We start from the raw sequence: 18,770 nt of genomic DNA, 5'->3' as shown, positions 1-18,770 counted from the left end.
TTCTCAGATGCCATTATTGACCCAAGTTCATTGATTTTTTTACCTAAACTGCGAGCATTTGTAGACAGGACTCTGAGCTTATCATTTCTTAACCTCAGTGCTTCTGGCCTGTTCTGGCATTGTTTCGGGGGGCAATTGGACTCTTTTATTTTCACTCTTTTGCCCCCCCTTCCTAGTTTAAATACTCTTTCGCAAATTCTTGGAGTTGTTCACTAAGTACATTTGTTCCTTTGAGAGAAAGATGCAAACCATCTTTTTTGTACAGTTCCTTTCTATTCCAAGTAGAGCTATCATGAGAAACAAAGCCAAATCCTTGCTCTTGACACCATTTACCAAGCCATATGTTGAACTCCTTTATGCGCCTCTGCCTATCATTCTGAACATTATGCACAGGCAGAACTTCAGAAAATGAAATGGTGGATGCAAAATCCTGTACGTCATTACCAAGTGTGATAAAAGATTTTTTCACCTCTGACACTTCATTGCAAGCCAGGTCATTTGTCCCTAGATGGACAAGAACATCCACGTCCCCTTCCTGCTTTGCTTGCTTAACAATATTAATAATACGTCTTCTATCTCTTCTAGCAGTAGCCCCAGGGAGACATCTCACAAAACCATTTTCTTTAAGCTCCACACTTCTTATGATTGAATCACCCAGCAACAGCTGCATCCTTTGAGACTTCACTTTATCTTTTTTGTTGCATACATTAGACATAGGAGTCGATGGTTTCTCACCCTCTGTGCTTGAGTCCATATCCATGTTGTCCTTACATTCTGAGAGTGCTGCAAATGAATTATGGAGAACCACCGACTGTGGGACATGTCTTCTATCCACCACTCTAAGACTTCCAGAACCTACATTAACCCATCTGCCATTTCTGGGGGTCCTCTGTGGCAGTGGCATTGCAGCAGTCCTAGCTGGAGTTTGTTTAACAGATAATTTAAATATTTCAGCTTTCAAAAATGCAATTTCCTGCTGCAGTAAGGAGAACTGTCTACAGATCTGACAGCATCCGAATCTCCAAAGAGTGGAACATGAAATAAATGCACAACAATTCCTGCACTGAACCAAGTCTGCCATTTTAAAGAGGAGAAAAAAATAAAAAAATAAAAAAATAAATTTGTAACTTTAAATCAAACAAATCTTACCTTTTTTTTTTGTATTGTTTCCACCTTCCAGCCTACCTCCTGACTATCTCCTGCAATATCTCTTTACTAGTACTTAATGTAGTACTTGAAGCTAGTACTTTCAGCTAATGAATTACACACAGGTGAACTCTATTTACTAATAAGGTGACTCCAGAATTTTATTTAGCGATATCAGAGTACAGGGTGCTGAATACAAATGCACACTACACTTTTCAGATTTTTATTTATTAAAAATGTTAACAACCATGTATCATCTTCTTTTCACCTCACACATACTTGCTACTTTGAGTTGGTCTATTACATAAAATCCCAAAAATACATTTAAAAGGGTTTTCCAAGGGTTTTACTGATGACCTATGCTGTGGACATCAGTATCTGATCAGTGGGGGTACAACACCCAGGACACCTGCTGATCAGCTGTTTTGAGAAGACACTGGAACTCCTGTGAGCACTGCTGCCTTTTTGCAGCTTGCCAAGTACAGCACCGCACATTGTATAGGAGCTGTGCTTCGTATCACAGCTCAGCCCCATTCACTTAAATAGGGCTGAGCTGCTCCTAGGCCACGAGACACATGAACGTATCATCACTGGCCTAGGGAAAGCTGAGAGAAGGCTACTGTGCTACTGCTAGCGACAATGCCTTCTCAAACAGCTGATTGGTGGGGGTCTCGGGTGTCAGACCCCCACTGATCAGGTACTGATGACTTATCCAGGTAGGTTTGTGGGCGTAACGTGAAAATTTTTTGAAAAGTTCAAAGGGTATGAATACTTGTTCAAGGCACTGTAAATAGCTTGAATATCAATGAAGGGAGAGGATGAAAAGTATAATATGAGTGAGAAGGCTTGCAGAAACACCTGAAATCACCTTGACCCACTAGAACAAATTATTTTACATATGTCCTAGAAATCTGAGAATGGTGTCCCTCTATCAACAGCAGTTATTGCTTTGCAGGACTGGTATAATCATTAAGTACATGGTAGCACCAGCATTTTTAGTGTACTTCTACATTCCCTTGCAGCTGAAATGTGTAGCAGTGCACAGTTTTTCCCTGCCAAACTTATCAGGTTATTGGATGTTTCATCTGTAGGACTCATGGAACTCATTGAGATTATGGTCCTACATCAGATGTACACTGCTCAAAAAAATAAAGGGAACACTTAAACAACACAATGTAACTCCAAGTCAATCACACTTCTGTGAAATCAAACTGTCCACTTAGGAAGCAACACTGAGTGACAATCAATTTCACATGCTGTTGTGCAAATGGGATAGACAACAGGTGGAAATTATAGGCAATTAGCAAGACACCCCCAATAAAAGAGTGGTTCTGCAAGTGGTGACCACAGACCACTTCTCAGTTCCTATGCTTCCTGGCTGATGTTTTGGTCACTTTTGAATGCTGGCGGTGCTTTCACTCTAGTGGTAGCATGAGACGGAGTCTACAACCCACACAAGTGGCTCAGGTAGTGCAGCTTATCCAGGATGGCACATCAATGCGAGCTGTGGCAAGAAGGTTTGCTGTGTCTGTCAGCGTAGTGTCCAGAGCATGGAGGCGCTACCAGGAGACAGGCCAGTACATCAGGAGATGTGGAGTAGGCCGTAGCAGGGCAACAACCCAGCAGCAGGACCGCTACCTCCGCCTTTGTGCAAGGAGGAACAGGAGGAGCACTGCCAGAGCCCTGCAAAATGACCTCCAGCAGGCCACAAATGTGCATGTGTCTGCTCAAACAGTCAGAAACAGACTCCATGAGGGTGATATGAGGGCCCGACGTCCACAGGTGGGGGTTGTGCTTACAGCCCAACACCGTGCAGGACGTTTGGCATTTGCCAGAGAACACCAAGATTGGCAAATTCACCACTGTGCTCTTTACAGATAAAAGCAGGTTCACACTGAGCACATGTGACAGACGTGACAGAGTTTTGAGACGCCGTGGAGAACGTTCTGCTGCCTGCAACATCCTTCAGCATGATCGGTTTGGCATTGGGTCAGTAATGGTGTGGGGTGGCATTTCTTTGGAGGGCCGCACAGCCCTCCATGTGCTCGCCAGAGGTAGCCTGACTGCCATTAGGTACCGAGATGAGATCCTCAGACCCCTTGTGAGACCATATGCTGGTGCGGTTGGCCCTGGGTTCTTCCTAATGCAAGACAATGCTAGACCTCATGTGGCTGGAGTGTGTCAGCAGTTCCTGCAAGACGAAGGCATTAATGCTATGGACTGGCCCGCCCGTTGCCCAGACCTGAATACAATTGAACACATCTGGGACATCATGTCTCACTCTATCCACCAACGTCACATTGCACCACAGACTGTCCAGGAGTTGGCAGATGCTTTAGTCCAGGTCTGGGAGGAGATCCCTCAGGAGACCGTCTGCCACCTCATCAGGAGCATGCACAGGCGTTGTAGGGAGGTCATACAGGCACGTGGAGGCCACACACACTACTGAGCCTCATTATGATTTGTTTTAAGGACATTACATCAAAGTTGGATCAGCCTGTAGTGTGTTTTTCCACTTTAATTTTGAGTGTGACTCCAAATCCAGACCTCCATGGGTTGAAAAATTTGATTTCCATTTTTTTTTTTGTGTAATTTTGTTGTCAGCACATTTAACTATGTAAAGAACAAAGTATTTCAGAAGAATATTTAATTAATTCAGATATAGGATGTGTTATTTTTGTGTTCCCTTTATTTTTTTGAGCAGTGTATATAAGTAGCTGCACACATAAAGTATCCAATAGTGCATGCCATGATTTTTTTATCTGTTAGATTAGATTAGTACAGAATGTGAAACTATTTTACTGAGCAGAGAGATTATACTGTTAAACTACCAGCTTCATCAATATTTCATTTGCCTCAATTTAGAAATCAAGGCGTTAAAATAGCAAATCCTGGTTACACGAGAGTGGTGTCTGGAGCCTTCAACTGCGCATGTGTGAAATTCCGAGAACGGAATACTGCAAACACAAACAGTGTGAGTAAAACCATATAAGCAACCTATTTTGGATAAGACCTACCATTTTGAGTACTGTAATAAACATGATGTACCTATAGATATTGTTTAAAGGAAACATCTTCTTACTTCAGCCCCATGTTTTTTTAACTCCTTAATGACCCAGGACGAGAATGCTCGTCCTAAATGGTCGGTACTTTGCGCCCCAAGACGAGCATTCTCGTCCTGCGGTCCCCCCATGTGCGCTGCTGTGATCAGCAGCACGGATCCGGTTGTTATTGACAGCCGGACCCGTGCTGCATCCACCAGCATCGGTGATAACGCTGATGCTGATGGAATAACCCCTCATATGCCGCGGTCAGCGGTGACTGCGGCATATGGGAGATTTGCACTCCCTCTCTTTAGTCATCGGGTCCCGCACTGCGGTGGCGGGGACCCGATGGTTGCCATGGCAGCCCCGATGCCTTACACAGGCATCGGGGCCTTCCAGCTATGGAATCCCCGGAGGAGATCCAGCCTGAGGGCTGGGTCTCCTAGGCAAAAGTCAGCATCTAACTGTGAAAGATGCTGACAGTTCAATTCAGTACAATACAGAATGTATTGTACTGAATTGACACAGGGATCAAACCCTGAAAAGAAGAAGTCCCATGGTGGGACAAATATAAAAAGTAATAAAAGTGAAAAAATTAGTTTTTTTATAATAAAAAAATTAAAAGTTTCAAGTAAAAAAAATTTGTACAAAATAGGGAAAAAAATAAAAGTAGACATATTAAGTATCGCCGCATCCGTATCAACCGGCTCTATAAATATATCACATGACCTAACCTCTCAGATGAACACCGTCAAAAAAATAAAACACAAACTGTGCTAAAAGAAACATTTTTTTGGTCACCTTACATCACTAAAAGCGCAACACCTAGCGATCAAAAAGGTGTATGCCTCCCAAAATAGTACCAATCTTACCGTCACCTCATCCTGCAAAAAATAAGCCCCTACCTAAGACAATCTCCCAAAAAATAAAAAAACTATGGCTCAGACTATGGAGACACTACAACATGATTTATTTGTTTCAAAAATGCTTTAATTCTGTTAAATGTAAAAAAATTGTAAAAAATTGACATATTCGGTATCGCCGTGTCCATAACAACCTTCTCTATAAAAATACCACATGACCTAACCCCTCAGATGAACACCGTAAAAAATTAAAATAAAAACGGTGTCAAAAAAGCCATTTTTTGTCAACTTACATCACAAAAAGTGTAATAGCAAGCAATTAAAAAGTCATATGCACCCTAAAATAGTACCAATCAAACCGTCATCTCATCCCTGAAAAAATGAGACCCTACTTAAGACAATCACCCAAAGAATATGGAGACACTGAAACATGTTTTTTTAAATAAAAAAATGCTGTTATTGTGTAAAACATAAATAAATAAAAAAGTATACATATTAGGTATTGCCACGTCCGTAAGAACCTGCTGTATAAAAATATCACATGAACTAACCCCTCAGGTGAACACCGTAAAAAATTAAATGTGTGTCAAAAAAGCCATTTTTGTCACCTTACATTACAAAAAGTGAAATGCGAAGCGATCAAAAAGTCATACGCACCCTAAAATAGTACCAATCAAACCGTCATCTCATACTGAAAAAATAATTAGACCCTACATAAGACGGTCGCCAAAAAAAAACAAAAAAAAAACTATGGCTTTCAGAATATGTAGACACTAAAAATATTTTTTTTTTCAAAAATGCTTTATAATGTAAAACTGAAACAAACAATCAAAAAAAGTTGTCATATTTGTTATTGTCGTGTCCGTAACAACCTGCTCTATAAAAATAGCACATGATTTAACCTGTCAGATGAACATTGTAAATAACAAAAAATTAAAACTGTGCCAAAACAGCTATTTTTTGTTACCTTGCCTCACAAAAAGTGTAATATAGAGCAACTAAAAATCATCTGTACCCTAAAATAGTACCAACAAAACTGCCAAACATGTATCATCATCGAATATGGTGTTCCTTTCCTTCTGCGCCCTGCCGTGTGCCCGTACAGAAGTTTATGGCCACATATGGGATGTTTATGTAAACTACAGAATCAGGGCAATAAATATTGAGTTTTGCTTGGCTGTTGACCCTTGCTTTATTAGTTGAAGAAATGGATTAAAATGGAAAATCTGCCAAAAAAGTGAAATTCTAAAATTTAATCTCCATTTCCTTTAATTCTTGTATACCACTTAAAGGGTTAGCAAAGTTTCTAAAATCTGTTTTGAATACATTGAGGGGTGTAGTTTCTAAAATAGAGTAAATTTTTTGGAGTTTCTACTCTAGGGATGCATAAGGGGTCTTCAAATGTGACATGGCAGCTTAAAATTATACCAGTGAAATCTGCTTTCCAAAAACCATATGGCATTCCTTTCCATTAATTCTTGAGGAATACCTAAAGGGTTAACAAAGTTTGTAAAATTAGTTTTGAATACCTTGAGGGGTGTAGTTTCTAAAATGGGGTCATTTTGGGTGGTTTCTATAATGTAAGCCTCACAAAGTGACTTCAGACCTGAACTGGTCCTTAAAAAGTGGGTTTTGGAAACTTGCGTTCTAACGTGCCCAAAAAATAAAATGGCATTCACAAAATGATCCAAACATGAAGTAGACATATGGGAAATGTAAAGTAATAACTATTATATGAAGTATCACTATCTGTTTTAAAAGCAGAGAAATTGAAATTTGGAAAGTTGTGAATTTTTCATAATTTTGTATTATTTTAATAAATAAAAATTAAATTTTTTGACTCAGTTTTACCAGTGTCATGAAGTACAATATGTGACGAGAAAACAATCTCAGAATGGCCTGGATAAGTCAAAGCGTTTTAAAGTTATCACCACATAAAGTGACACATGTCAGATTTGCAAAAAATGGCCTGGTCCTTAAGGTGAAAAATGGCAAAGTCCTTAAGGGGTTAATGTTGATGTTTATGGCTTACAGCTATTGGAAACCCAAAAGTTAGTATCTCATAAAATTAGAATATTATATAAGACCAAAGGAATTTTTTTTTTTTTTAATAGTGAAAAAGAATGTACAGTATATATATGGGGCCTCTTTTGCATGAATTACTGCATCAATTCTGCGTGGCATGGAAGCAATCAGCCTGTTGCACTTCAGAGGTGTTATGGAAGCCCAGGTTGCTTTGATAGCGGCCTTAACTCATCTGCATTGTTGGGTTTGGTGTCTGCAAAATTCAGGCAAGTTTGCTGGTCGATCAAGTACAGTGATACAAGGGTTATAAAACCAGCTTTTGGTACTTTTGACAGTTTGGGCAGATGCCAAGCCCTGCTGGAAAATGAAATAAATTGCCCTTGAAGCACTGACTTCACCATTGTGAATATCCCCCAAATTCTTGAATGTCCTTTTCTTGACCATCCTTTCAAGGTTGCGATTATCCCTGTTGCTTGTGCACCTTTTTCTACCACACTTTTTCCTTCCACTCTACAACTTTCCATCAATATGTTTGGATGCAGCACTCTGTGAACAGCCAGCTTCTTTATTGATTAATTATTGTGGCTTACCCTCCTGGCTTCTGGAAAAATGTCAAGTCAGCAGTCCTCCCCATGATTGTGTAGCCTACTGAACCAGACTGAGGGACCAGTTAAAGGCTTAGGAAACCTTTGCAGGTGTTTTGTGTTGATTAGCTGACTTGGGTTTACATTAGCTGTAAACCATAATCATCAACATTAAAATAAATAAACACTTGAAGTGGATCACTCTGTATTCAACCACTTCCTGACCGCTCATAGGATATAAACATCCTATGGGCGGTTGTTTATCTCTAAATGGACGTTCTAAAACATCTGTTCAGAGATGGCAGCTGCGCGCTAATCGTGCAGCTGCCGAGTGGGGGGCCCGCTGTCAGTGACAGCAGGGCAACCCAGAGGGAAGGCAGGGACAGTTCCCAGGTGTCCCTGCCTTCTAGATTGCTGTATACATAGCGCTATGTGCTTACTGTGCTGGCCTGGTGGTCATGTGACCGCTTGGGCCGGTAGAGTGCAGGAGCTGTCGGGTCTTTCACAGACCTCGATGAGGTCTGTACAGCCTCACTACAACAGCCTCACTGGGGGGGGGGGGGGGGGGTGTATTTCCCCTGTAACTTGGGCTACTATGTCAGCCCCAGTTACAGGAGAAATCAATAGTGAAAAAAAAAAAGTGAAGTTAAATGTCCCCCAGGGGTCTTGTATGTCCTTATGGTGGACGCAAAGTGTAAAATAAAAATAAATAAAAAATAATAAAAAAAGGTTTCACATGTAAAAAAAAATTCCCCCAATTAAGTAATTAAATTTTTTTTTTAAATATAAAATTTTTTATTAAATAAATAGACATATTTGGTATTGCCGTGTGCTTGACGGCTGGCTCAGCCCCGGATCCACCCTGTCTGATAAACACCATAAAAGTAAAAATAAAAACAGTGTAAAAAAAAGCCATTTTTGTCACTTTACATCATAAAAAGTGCGTATGTCCCACAAATTGGTAGCAATAAAACCGTAACCTCATCCCGCAAAAAATGAGCCCCTACATAAGGAAATTGCTAAAAAAAAAAAAAACTATAGACCTAAGAACATGGAGACATTAAAACATAATTTTTTGGTTTAAAAATGCTATTATGGTGTTAAAGTGAAATAAATAAAAAAAGTATACATATTAGGTATCGCCGCATCCGAAAAAAACAGCTCTATAAAAATATCACATGACCTAGCCCCTCACGCGAACACCGTAATAGAAATAAAATAAAAACAGTGCCAAAAAAGCAATTTTTTTCACCTAACATCACATTAAGTGCAACACCAAGCGATCAAAAAGGCGTATGACCCCAATATAGTACCAATCAAACCGTCACCTCATCACACAAAAAATAAGATCCTAACTAAGACAATCGGTCAAAAAATAAAAAAGCTATGGCTCTCAGACTATGGAGACACTAAAACATAATTTTTTGGGTTTCAAAAATGCTATTATTGTGTAAAACTTAAATAAATTAGAAAAAGCATACATATTAGGTATTTCCACATCCATAACAATCTGCTCTATAACAATTTCACATGACTTAACCCCTCAGGTGAACGCTGTAAAAATAAATAAATAAAAACTGTGCAAAAACAACCAATTTTTTGGTCACCTTGCCCCATAAAGTGTAATAATGAATTATCAAAAAATCATATGTACCCAAAAATGGTACCTATGAAAACATCAACTCTTCCTGCAAAAAACGAGCCCCTGCCTTGTCTCGATTGGCAGAAAAATAAAAAAAAATGGCGTTCAGAAAATGGAGACACAAAAATGCTTTATTATGTAAAACTGAAACAAACAAACATAGTAGACATATTTGATATCATTGCATCCGTAACAACCTGCTCTATAAAAATAGAACATGAAATAAAAAATAAAAAAAGTGCCTCACAAAAAACATAATATAGAGCAATTAAAAATCATATGTACCCCAAAATAGTACCAATAAAACAGGCACCTTATCCCCTAGTTTCCAAAATGGGGTACATTTTTGGGGAGTTTCTACTGTAAGGGTGCATCAGGGGGGCTTCAAATTAGACATGGCATTTAAAAACCAGTTCATCAAAATCTTCCTTCCAAAAACCATATGGCGCTCCTTTTCTTCTGCGCCCTGCCATGTGCCCTTACATTAGTTTATGACCACATGTGGGGTGTTTCTGTAAACTGCAGAATTAAGGCTACTTTCACACTAGCGTTCGGGGCTCCGCTTGTGAGTTCCGTTTGAAGGCTCTCACAAGCGGCCCCGAACGGATCTGTCCAGCCCTAATGCATTCTGAGTGGATGCGGATCCGCTCAGAATGCATCAGTTTGGCACCGTTTGTCCTCCGCTCCGCAGGCGGACACCCGAACGCAGCTTGCAGCGTTCGGGTGTCCGCCTGGCCGTGCGGAGGCAAACGGATCCGTCCAGGCTTACAATGTGAGTCAATGGGGACGGATCCGTTTGAAGTTGACACAATATGGCTAAATTTTCAAACGGATCCGTCCCCCATTGACTTTCAATGTAAAGTCAAAACGGATCCGTTTGCATTATCATGAACAAAAAAAAATAATAATTATAATTTTTTTTTTTTTTGTTCATGGTAATGCAAACGGATCCGTTCTGAACGGATCTAAGCGTTTGCATTATAGGTGCGGATCCATCTGTGCAGATACCAGACGGATCCGCACCTAACGCAGGTGTGAAAGTAGCCTAATAAATATTAAGTTTTGTTTGTCTTTTAACTCTATGTGTTAAATAAATAAAAATTATTAAAATGGAAAATCTGGCAAAAAAGTGAAATTTTATCTCCATTTTCCTTTAATTCTTGTGGAACACCTAAAGGTTAACTAAGTTTGTAAAATCAGCTTTGAGTAACTTGAGGTGTGTAGTTTCTACAATGGGTCATTTATGGGGTGTTTCCAATGTGTAAGGCCTAGTTCACACGAACGTTTTTTTTGCAAGTGAACGGGCCGTTTTTTTGTGTTCCGTATACGGTCCGTATACGGAACCATTCATTTCAATGGTTCCGCAAAAAAAAAACGGAATGTGTTCCGTATGCATTCCGTTTCCGTATTTCAGTTTTTCCGTTCCGTTGAAAGATAGAGCTTGTCCTATATTTGGCCGTAAATCACGGATCGTGGCTCCATTAAAGTCAATGGGTCCGCAAAAAAAACGGAATGCATACGGAACACATCCGTATGTCATCCGTTTTTAGCGGATCACTAATTTAGAAATACTAGGCCCAGCCTACTTTTGCCATGTGTTCTGTGTTTACAAACTTTGTCAAGAGCACATGTGCAGGTGCTGAAACCGGCCCCAGCCTGTCTGCCTTGCAAGATAGCAGCTTCTCAAGATGGATGCAGAGAAATTGATCTTGCTGATCCAGGAACGTCCCCAGCTTTGGGACAATCGAACGGAGGCCTATCACGACCGCATGTGCAAGGAGCGGGCATGGGACGAGGTGACCCGTGACATGTTGCCCAGAGAGTGGGAGAAGGCCAGTTCCTCTAAACGCCGAAAATTAGGTATGCCAACCCATGTTGATGTGTTTTATGTGTAAAATGCCTATAATGTCATTGTTACTTGTCAAGCAATGGTGTATATTGGAGTCTATTACACAAGCAGGTAAATCAGTAAGTGTTTTTTAGAATGTGCACCATGAGGATGTTGTGTAGCACTTGCTTTTTCAATGTCAAAGTGCTCAGCACTATATATTGTTTGATTATTCATCAGCCATGGCCACCTGTGGCTCACCTGCTGTAGTAAAACCACAATTTGAACCATGGCCTGCTGCAGTCTGATATATATTTCATGTGTGGACATGCTTAGAGGTATACATTTTAACCAGCTTTAGAGCTTCATATTGTGTATCCCTGTAATGTCCAAATATCAAGTCTGAATAATGTTTAAAGCCTGTTATGATTACCGGGTTACAACAATCCTGCTATCTCGCAGGTTATTCAGCCTATGAATTTTCTAAATCTCCAGTATATGGTATATTAAATTAAGTATTTACCGGTTTTAATGTAGTAGTAACCATATTTAGTGATGTGATTTTATACGTGTGATGACATTTTTGAAGTTCCAATTGTTGTTATGTTATATTTCTACAGTCCAACGCTTAAAGACTCGCTGGCAGTCGTGCCGGGATCAGTTCCGCCGGGAACGAGTTCAGGCCATGGGCAAAAGTGGTGATGGAGGCGTCAGAAAGAAGCCATACATTTATACCCGGCAGCTGGCTTTCTTAAAGCCAGTGCTGGACGTTAGGCCGTGAGTATGAAATGTCTAGATTATTTGGAATGTTTGCTTAGAAATGTCCCCAAATATATTAGTAGTGGCTTATTTATTGAAATTTTTTTATCATTTTACCAGTAATGTTTTATAGGCTAGTATACAACTAGGGCTGGAGTGCACAAGCCAGGTACATGTTGTTATAATATCTTGTGTGAATATACTGGCCTTGTCACCACAATGTTCACTAAAGTATTCCAGCTACCATTGTTTATCCTGATCTGACCGGCACAAATGGCTAACATTATAAACAGGTGAGGAGAGCGATAAGGGACAACCATTTGTGCAGCTCTATATTACATAATAATGATTTCCAAACGCCTTTTCAGATTGATTATTTATCCTGATAATCAATATGTGACACGTCTACTGGAGCCATGTCATCCAGTGTGGGTTACGAAATGTGGCTTATATGTTCATACAATGTGGATATATATGTACCAATGTTATTTACATTACTCTCTCATTCCACAGCACCGTTGACAGCCTGGAAGAGCAGAGGGGCCATGAGTCTTCGACCAGTGATGAGGAGCGTGTGGCTGCTCCACAGGATTCCCCTTCTCTGGCCACTGAAGAGCCACAAATGTCGCAAACGTTGGATCCGGCAGAGAGGGAGGAGTCCTCTGCTGTGGAGGTTGGGGCTGAGGGTCAGTCGAGCCCCGAACCTTTATTAAGGAGACCACGGCGGAGAAGGGCCGCACTACAGCCTGCCGAACCTGCCTTAAATACTCGAGCCATTGTTGAAAGTCAGGTGCTCGAGTATTTAAGGCAGAGAAGGATTGAGGGCAAGGAAGAACGGATGCTCAGTGGCCTCGCGCCACTTATAGAACCTTTGTCTGCTGAAAAGCAAGACATTTTTGTTTCGGTAATGGCTACTGTAGCCAACATTCTAAAAAGCCCTATGGACCCAGTAGAGCTAGTGCGGGCAGTCCATAATGTACATTGTCGGGCTTTAACTCTAAACGTTGGCACATCAGCACAACCAGGGCCCAGTATATATTACCAGCAGCCCATCCAACCAACTTATTCCCAGCCCCTATTTTCCCAAGAACATGATTTTGCCCCTCGACCCCCTTGTTCTGTACCAAGGATGCGATACCCACCACCCCCTAATGTGGCTGGCCCTAGCACACAGGGCCCTTTTATGCGGGAATTATCCGAAATGTAATTTTGATGTTATGTTTTGTTTTTTTATTTGATAGCTGAATATGAAGCACTTTTATTTTTACCCTGGAAAATGTTCATTCCAAATATATACAAAGATTCAAAAAAACTGTTTCCTTTTATTAGCAGAGCATCAACATTTAAACGGTATACAACATGACATGTTTGAATTACATCACTACACTCCAAACGTCATACACATCAATTTTTGGGTGAATCATTACAACTCGGGCTGGCAATAAACGTAAAGTCAACGCTGCTCAACCTTCCTCCATCCAGCTGTATAAAAACTACAACTCCAAGCATGCCCTATAAGAGCAATAGAATATCAACCCAGACTGGGAATTGTTGTTTGTATACAGTTGCAGGGACACAGGATGGGCAGAGCAGCTTCAGCCCAAAAATACATAATCTACATCTATTGGAATCATGTTGTATGTGCTTGAATAATCTCCGATTCCGGGACCTTGGACAGCATCTTAAAAGTCTTCGGCATGCCTAGGGAAAAACAACAAGTTTTGAATAAGTATTGCAACATATGGGTGCGTATGCAATCATAAAATAGGTCCGATTTAGTTATGGTTTTTAAGAGGTATTAGAGGGTTGTTGTATACAATCAAATATACGAGTTTTGTAGTCATGAAAATTGACTAATTTCGCAATTTAGACTACACGAATGTAATTTGACAATTCATACAATATAACCCCAGCCCACAAGCCCACGTCAAGGGTCCTCTTTGTCTTGTGAGTCCCTACACTATCAACATATAACCCCACCACCAAAAAAACAAAAATACAACTAGGAAAAGAAAGTTACTAGGATTACCAGAGTCCAGATTATTTTACACTCTGCCATGAACTACGCCCATCTGCCACGGCACTGCTCCCTCAGGACTTGAAAAATATTCTTCATAGAGGGCCCGAACTGCAAGGGCTGCAGTTCCTGGTCGTCCGTGAAGGGTCTGGTCCAATCCTCCTGAAGAAGATGGACCAGATTTCAAATCCTCAACTTCTGAGGGACCATCATTAATCCTGACAAAGTTATGCAGGATCACACACGCTTGAATAACCCGGGTGGCATTCTCCGGTGCCATCTGTAAGGATGACAGGAATACTCTCCACTTCTGTGTGAGTATTCCAAACGCACACTCAACATACCGACGGGCTCTACTCAGCCGACAGTTGAAGATACGTCTGCTGTCATCCAGGTTGCGTCTGGGAAAGGGTCGCATGACATGTGGTGCCAAAGCAAACCCTTCATCAGCCACAATTACAAATGGAGCCGGTGGTCCCGCAGAACCTGGCAGCAATCTGGGCTCTGGTAGGGCAAGCTGGTTGGCTCGAAGTCTCTCACACATTCTGGAAGCACTGAAAATGCGCGCATCTGCAGTGCTCCCATATGCACCAATATCCACAATTATAAACTTGTAATTACTGTCAGCCAAGGCCATTAGCACGACAGAGAAATACTGTTTATAATTGTAGTACAGGGACCCTGAATGAGGCGGCTTCTTAACACGTATGTGTTTGCCGTCCAGTGCCCCAATGCAGTTTGGAAACTGCGCATCACCATAAAAACCCTCAGCAATTCGGATCCAATCCTCAGCCTTGGGCACTGGCATCACCGCTTCCCTGAGTCGCTGCCAAATCACATCACATGTTTGACGAACTATCATAGAAATCGTCGAAACTCCCAGCAGGAACTCAAAATGCAGAGATACAAATTAATTCCCTGTTGCCAAGAATCTGAAAAACAAAAAGAAATAAAGATTATATACTATAACAACCACCATTTACAACTAATATAACCAAAGTGGTTGGTCACCCGCTCAGTAAATATGTATAGGTGCTAGTCGTCTAGCCTAAATCTCCCAGTCAGATAAAATGGCAAATGGAAAAATAGTACTGTAGACGTGCACTCTATATCTACATGTGTGTGTCTCCTGGTATAGAGTGCCCGTCTCCAATACTATTTCTCTATTTTACATTTAAACATTTGGCGCAACACTATGACACATATAACAAAATGATAACATTAATAACATGTAATACTAAGCACATTCTATAAAATAAACGATGCATACCTCAACGTGACGATGAGCCGCTCCTCTGGAGAAATTCAGCGCCTCATATTAGTGTCCTGGTAGGTGAGGCCAGGGCGCAGAGTCGCTAGCAACAAGTCAAAGCTGTTCACAGACATACGACAATACCGATGAAATTTCTCAGGATGCTGTCGCAGATCCATGTACAGCGTGTGGAAATGACCCTTCCTGTGCCGCTGAGAGACAATAGGGTGAACCCACTGCCTCCTCCTCCTCGGTTCCACGTTCTGCAGAGTTGGCTGCGGTTCGAAGTCCCGAGAAAGCAGCCAGCACAAGAGAACCAGTTCCTCCTCAGCCATGATACAGCAGAAAATTGTAGCCAGAAACCAATGTCTGCCAAACACAGGATTCCAAATACGCTCTCAATGCTGAAACAAGGTGCTGAAAATGGAGTCACAACTATCACATGACCAAGTTAAATAGGGGGAGTGAAAAAGGGATGTGTCCTAAACTGATGATGTCCAACCTTTTCTATTCCGTTTCAGATCCGCAAAAAACGGATTGGAAACGAAAACCATACGGCTATTCTTTGCGGACATACGGAACGGAAACGGAACGGAAACACAACGGAAGACAAAAACGGACCAACGGATCCGTTTAAAACGGACCGCATAAAACTATAAAAGCCATACGTTCGTGTGAACTAGGCCTAAGCCCTACAAAGGGAATTCAGACCTGAACTGGTCCTTATATACTGGGTTTTGAAAATTTGATTTTCTTATAATTGCTTCTAAAAATGTTAGAATTTTATGAGGTATTACTTTCTGTTTTAAAAGCAGAGGGATTAAAATTTAGAAAACTGGATTTTTTCAAATTTTCGTTATGGATTTTTTTTTATAAATATAGGTAAAACATATTGACTAAAATTTACCATTAACATGAAGTACAATGTGTCACGAGTAAACAATCTCTGAATGGCTTGGATAAGTAAAAGCGTTCCAAAGTTATTACCAGATAAAGTGACATATGTCAGATTTGCTAAATTAGGCCTGGTCAGGATGTGGTTAATGAGTCTATATAATATATAAGTTTCCCCTTTTGAATTGAATTACTGAAATAAATTTACTTTTCAATGATATTCTAACTTATTGAGATGCACCTGTATTTTATGTTATATTTTAAATCTTATCTTATAATTTGTATCATGTTTGTATATTGATGTTATTGGTTTTATTTGGTCCTCATATTTTGAAGTATATATGTCTATTATGAATAAATAAGAAAGGTAGAATTCACAGCTATATAACCTAGAGAGCGGATCTTTTTGGTTTTTATTCAGCAATTCCCCTGATAGATGGTGGCCCATCACTTGCAGTGCAGTCCAGATCCCTGTACAGGGGTTAAAACCAAGGGTGAAAACCAGGGGACTGCCTGGATAACGCCCTTAGGAGTGGCCCAAAGTCAAATCTGTTGGTTGACACAGTGGTTCCACACCCACTGCTGTAACACTAGTATTTGAAAAAAACTCCAAGATATTTGACTCCAATTGCACTCTTCTATATGTTTAACTGCCATAATATTCAAATGACATTTGTTTCTTAATGAGTGACTGAGAACAGAATTATTACTATTTATCTACTTTATTGTACCTTGCTTGCATCAGGAGGAGTGGCAATATCAGAAAGGCATGCTTTTCTTTGTGTTTTGTCCTTCTGGCCATAAACCAAACCATGATTGCTAAACAGGCTTTTTATAGGCTCTCTCTAAATAGCCTTAGCAACAGTCAGAAAGGGATAATGCATAAGTGAAGCATTAAATATACATCTGGGCCAATAATGTTTTAGGCTATCCGATAGTAATATCATTATTATTAGTACTGATGCTAAAATTAGGCTATAAACCATAGCAACAACAACATTATAAAGTAGCATCAAATTGTCGAATAATCTTGGTATTATACATGTAAAGACAATGAGCCTAGAATTTCACTGATTAAGAATAAAGAATGAAGCTTTGTGTTCGTAGTAAAAAATAGAAGGCACAATGTTTCCTTTACCACTTGACTGCGTGATCTACAACACATATAGGATAAGGGGCTGTGGGATAAGTAAATAATTAAGGTAGTGATCTCAACTGAATTAATTAGCAGAAAATTACCTTGGATCAACCAAAGATGTTTGCTTTGATTAATTGAGCCCTGTTTTTGTGTAACAACCATCATCACTCTCACATTCTCCTATTAAATGGCATCTGTCACATGAATACACCTGGAAAGAAAATTTCGCTTTGCCTATAAAAGACATCCTATTAACCAGGAACTAATAAAATCATTCCAGGGATACAAAAGGAATATTTCTGAAACTTGGTCCTGGGAAAAATATGGTCTTGCCTAAAACAGCTCATGCAGTTTAATAAAAAAGTATATTAGCAGTAATAAGATATTACTTTTAGGAAGCTTTATATTTGCACAATATAGCTAGGATTGACTGACAGATACCTCTTATTCGTAGACTAAAAAGCAGGCTAATAAAATGTACTCATGAACACCAGTCTTCATTATCTATAAAAACCACAACAGTGCAGCCATTTTTTATTTGGCTACTTTCACACTCGCGTGTGGTGCAGATCCGTCATGGATCTGCACAGATGGATCCGTTCACAACCGTCTGCATCCGTTCAGAACGGATCAGTTTGTATTATCTTTAACATTGCCAAGATGGATCCGTCTTGAACACCATTGAAAGTCAATGGAGGATGGATCAGTTTTCTGTTGTGCCAGATTGTGTCATAGAAACAGATCCGTCCCATTGACTTACATTGTGTGTCAGATCGGATCCGTTTGGCTCAGTTTCATCAGACGGACACCAAAATGCTGCAAGCAGCCTCCAAAGCGTAATGGTGACGGAATGGAGGCAAACTGATGCATTCTGAGCGGATCCTTTTCCATTCAGAATGCATTAGGGCAAAACTGATCCGTTTTGGACCGCTTGTGAGAGCCCTGAACGGATCTTGTATATTGATACCATTGTAAGTTGAATAATCGGTTCCAAAGCCACAAAATGTCATCTAAGATATGAGAGAATGAAGATTTAAGAAAAATAAGCAGATAACTAAGACAGATAAAGCAAGCCCTTACATATAACAGGCAGGAATAGCTGCCAACTAGCAACTAATACAGCTATTTTACCAGAGAAGTGGCCTTGATTGGTTGGATATGAGTCTGAGACATTGTATATTGAGTCTAGTTTCAACTTACAAGGGCCCAGAAAAGACTATTGTATGTTGAAAATATTGTATCCTGAGGCCATTGTATTTTGAGGGATCACTGCATATAAAAGCTTGTTGATAAACCTGCCATACCAACGGATGTGGTGGAGAAAAGGATTGGTGTCTGTGTAAATAAATTGTGATTCCCAATACTCATGGCAAGTATTTGGCACCCACGAGGACCCCTCTCTTTTTAAGAAAGAAACTGTTATGAAAAGCAAAAAAATTATGGATCATCAGGAGCAAAGTAACCTTCAGCAAAAAATTACTTATATCACGAGAATAATTACTGTATATATTTAGATAAACATGAGAGCCACTAATGCAATATAATAAGAGGGCAGGAGGTTGCCCGAAACACGTGATG

The 18,770-nt window shown here is 40.2% G+C and overlaps 1 long non-coding RNA gene across 1 annotated transcript; it reads right to left on the bottom strand.

Moving 5' to 3' along the window:
* Positions 1 to 7,200: 7,200 nt before the first annotated feature.
* Positions 7,201 to 18,052, bottom strand: LOC120985793. The gene is made up of 3 exons (XR_005775581.1): positions 18,040 to 18,052; positions 14,287 to 14,288; positions 7,201 to 7,300 (listed from the first exon to the last, which is right to left on the bottom strand). It is a non-coding gene; the product is annotated as an uncharacterized LOC120985793 (long non-coding RNA).
* Between the last annotated feature and the right edge of the window lie 718 nt (positions 18,053 to 18,770).

The sequence above is a fragment of the Bufo bufo genome, chromosome 1 (genome assembly GCF_905171765.1).
Source record: "Bufo bufo chromosome 1, aBufBuf1.1, whole genome shotgun sequence".
Classification (NCBI taxonomy): domain Eukaryota; kingdom Metazoa; phylum Chordata; class Amphibia; order Anura; family Bufonidae; genus Bufo; species Bufo bufo.
The sequence above is the reverse complement of the archived record's forward strand: the minus strand, read 5'-3'. Positions and strand labels throughout refer to the sequence as shown.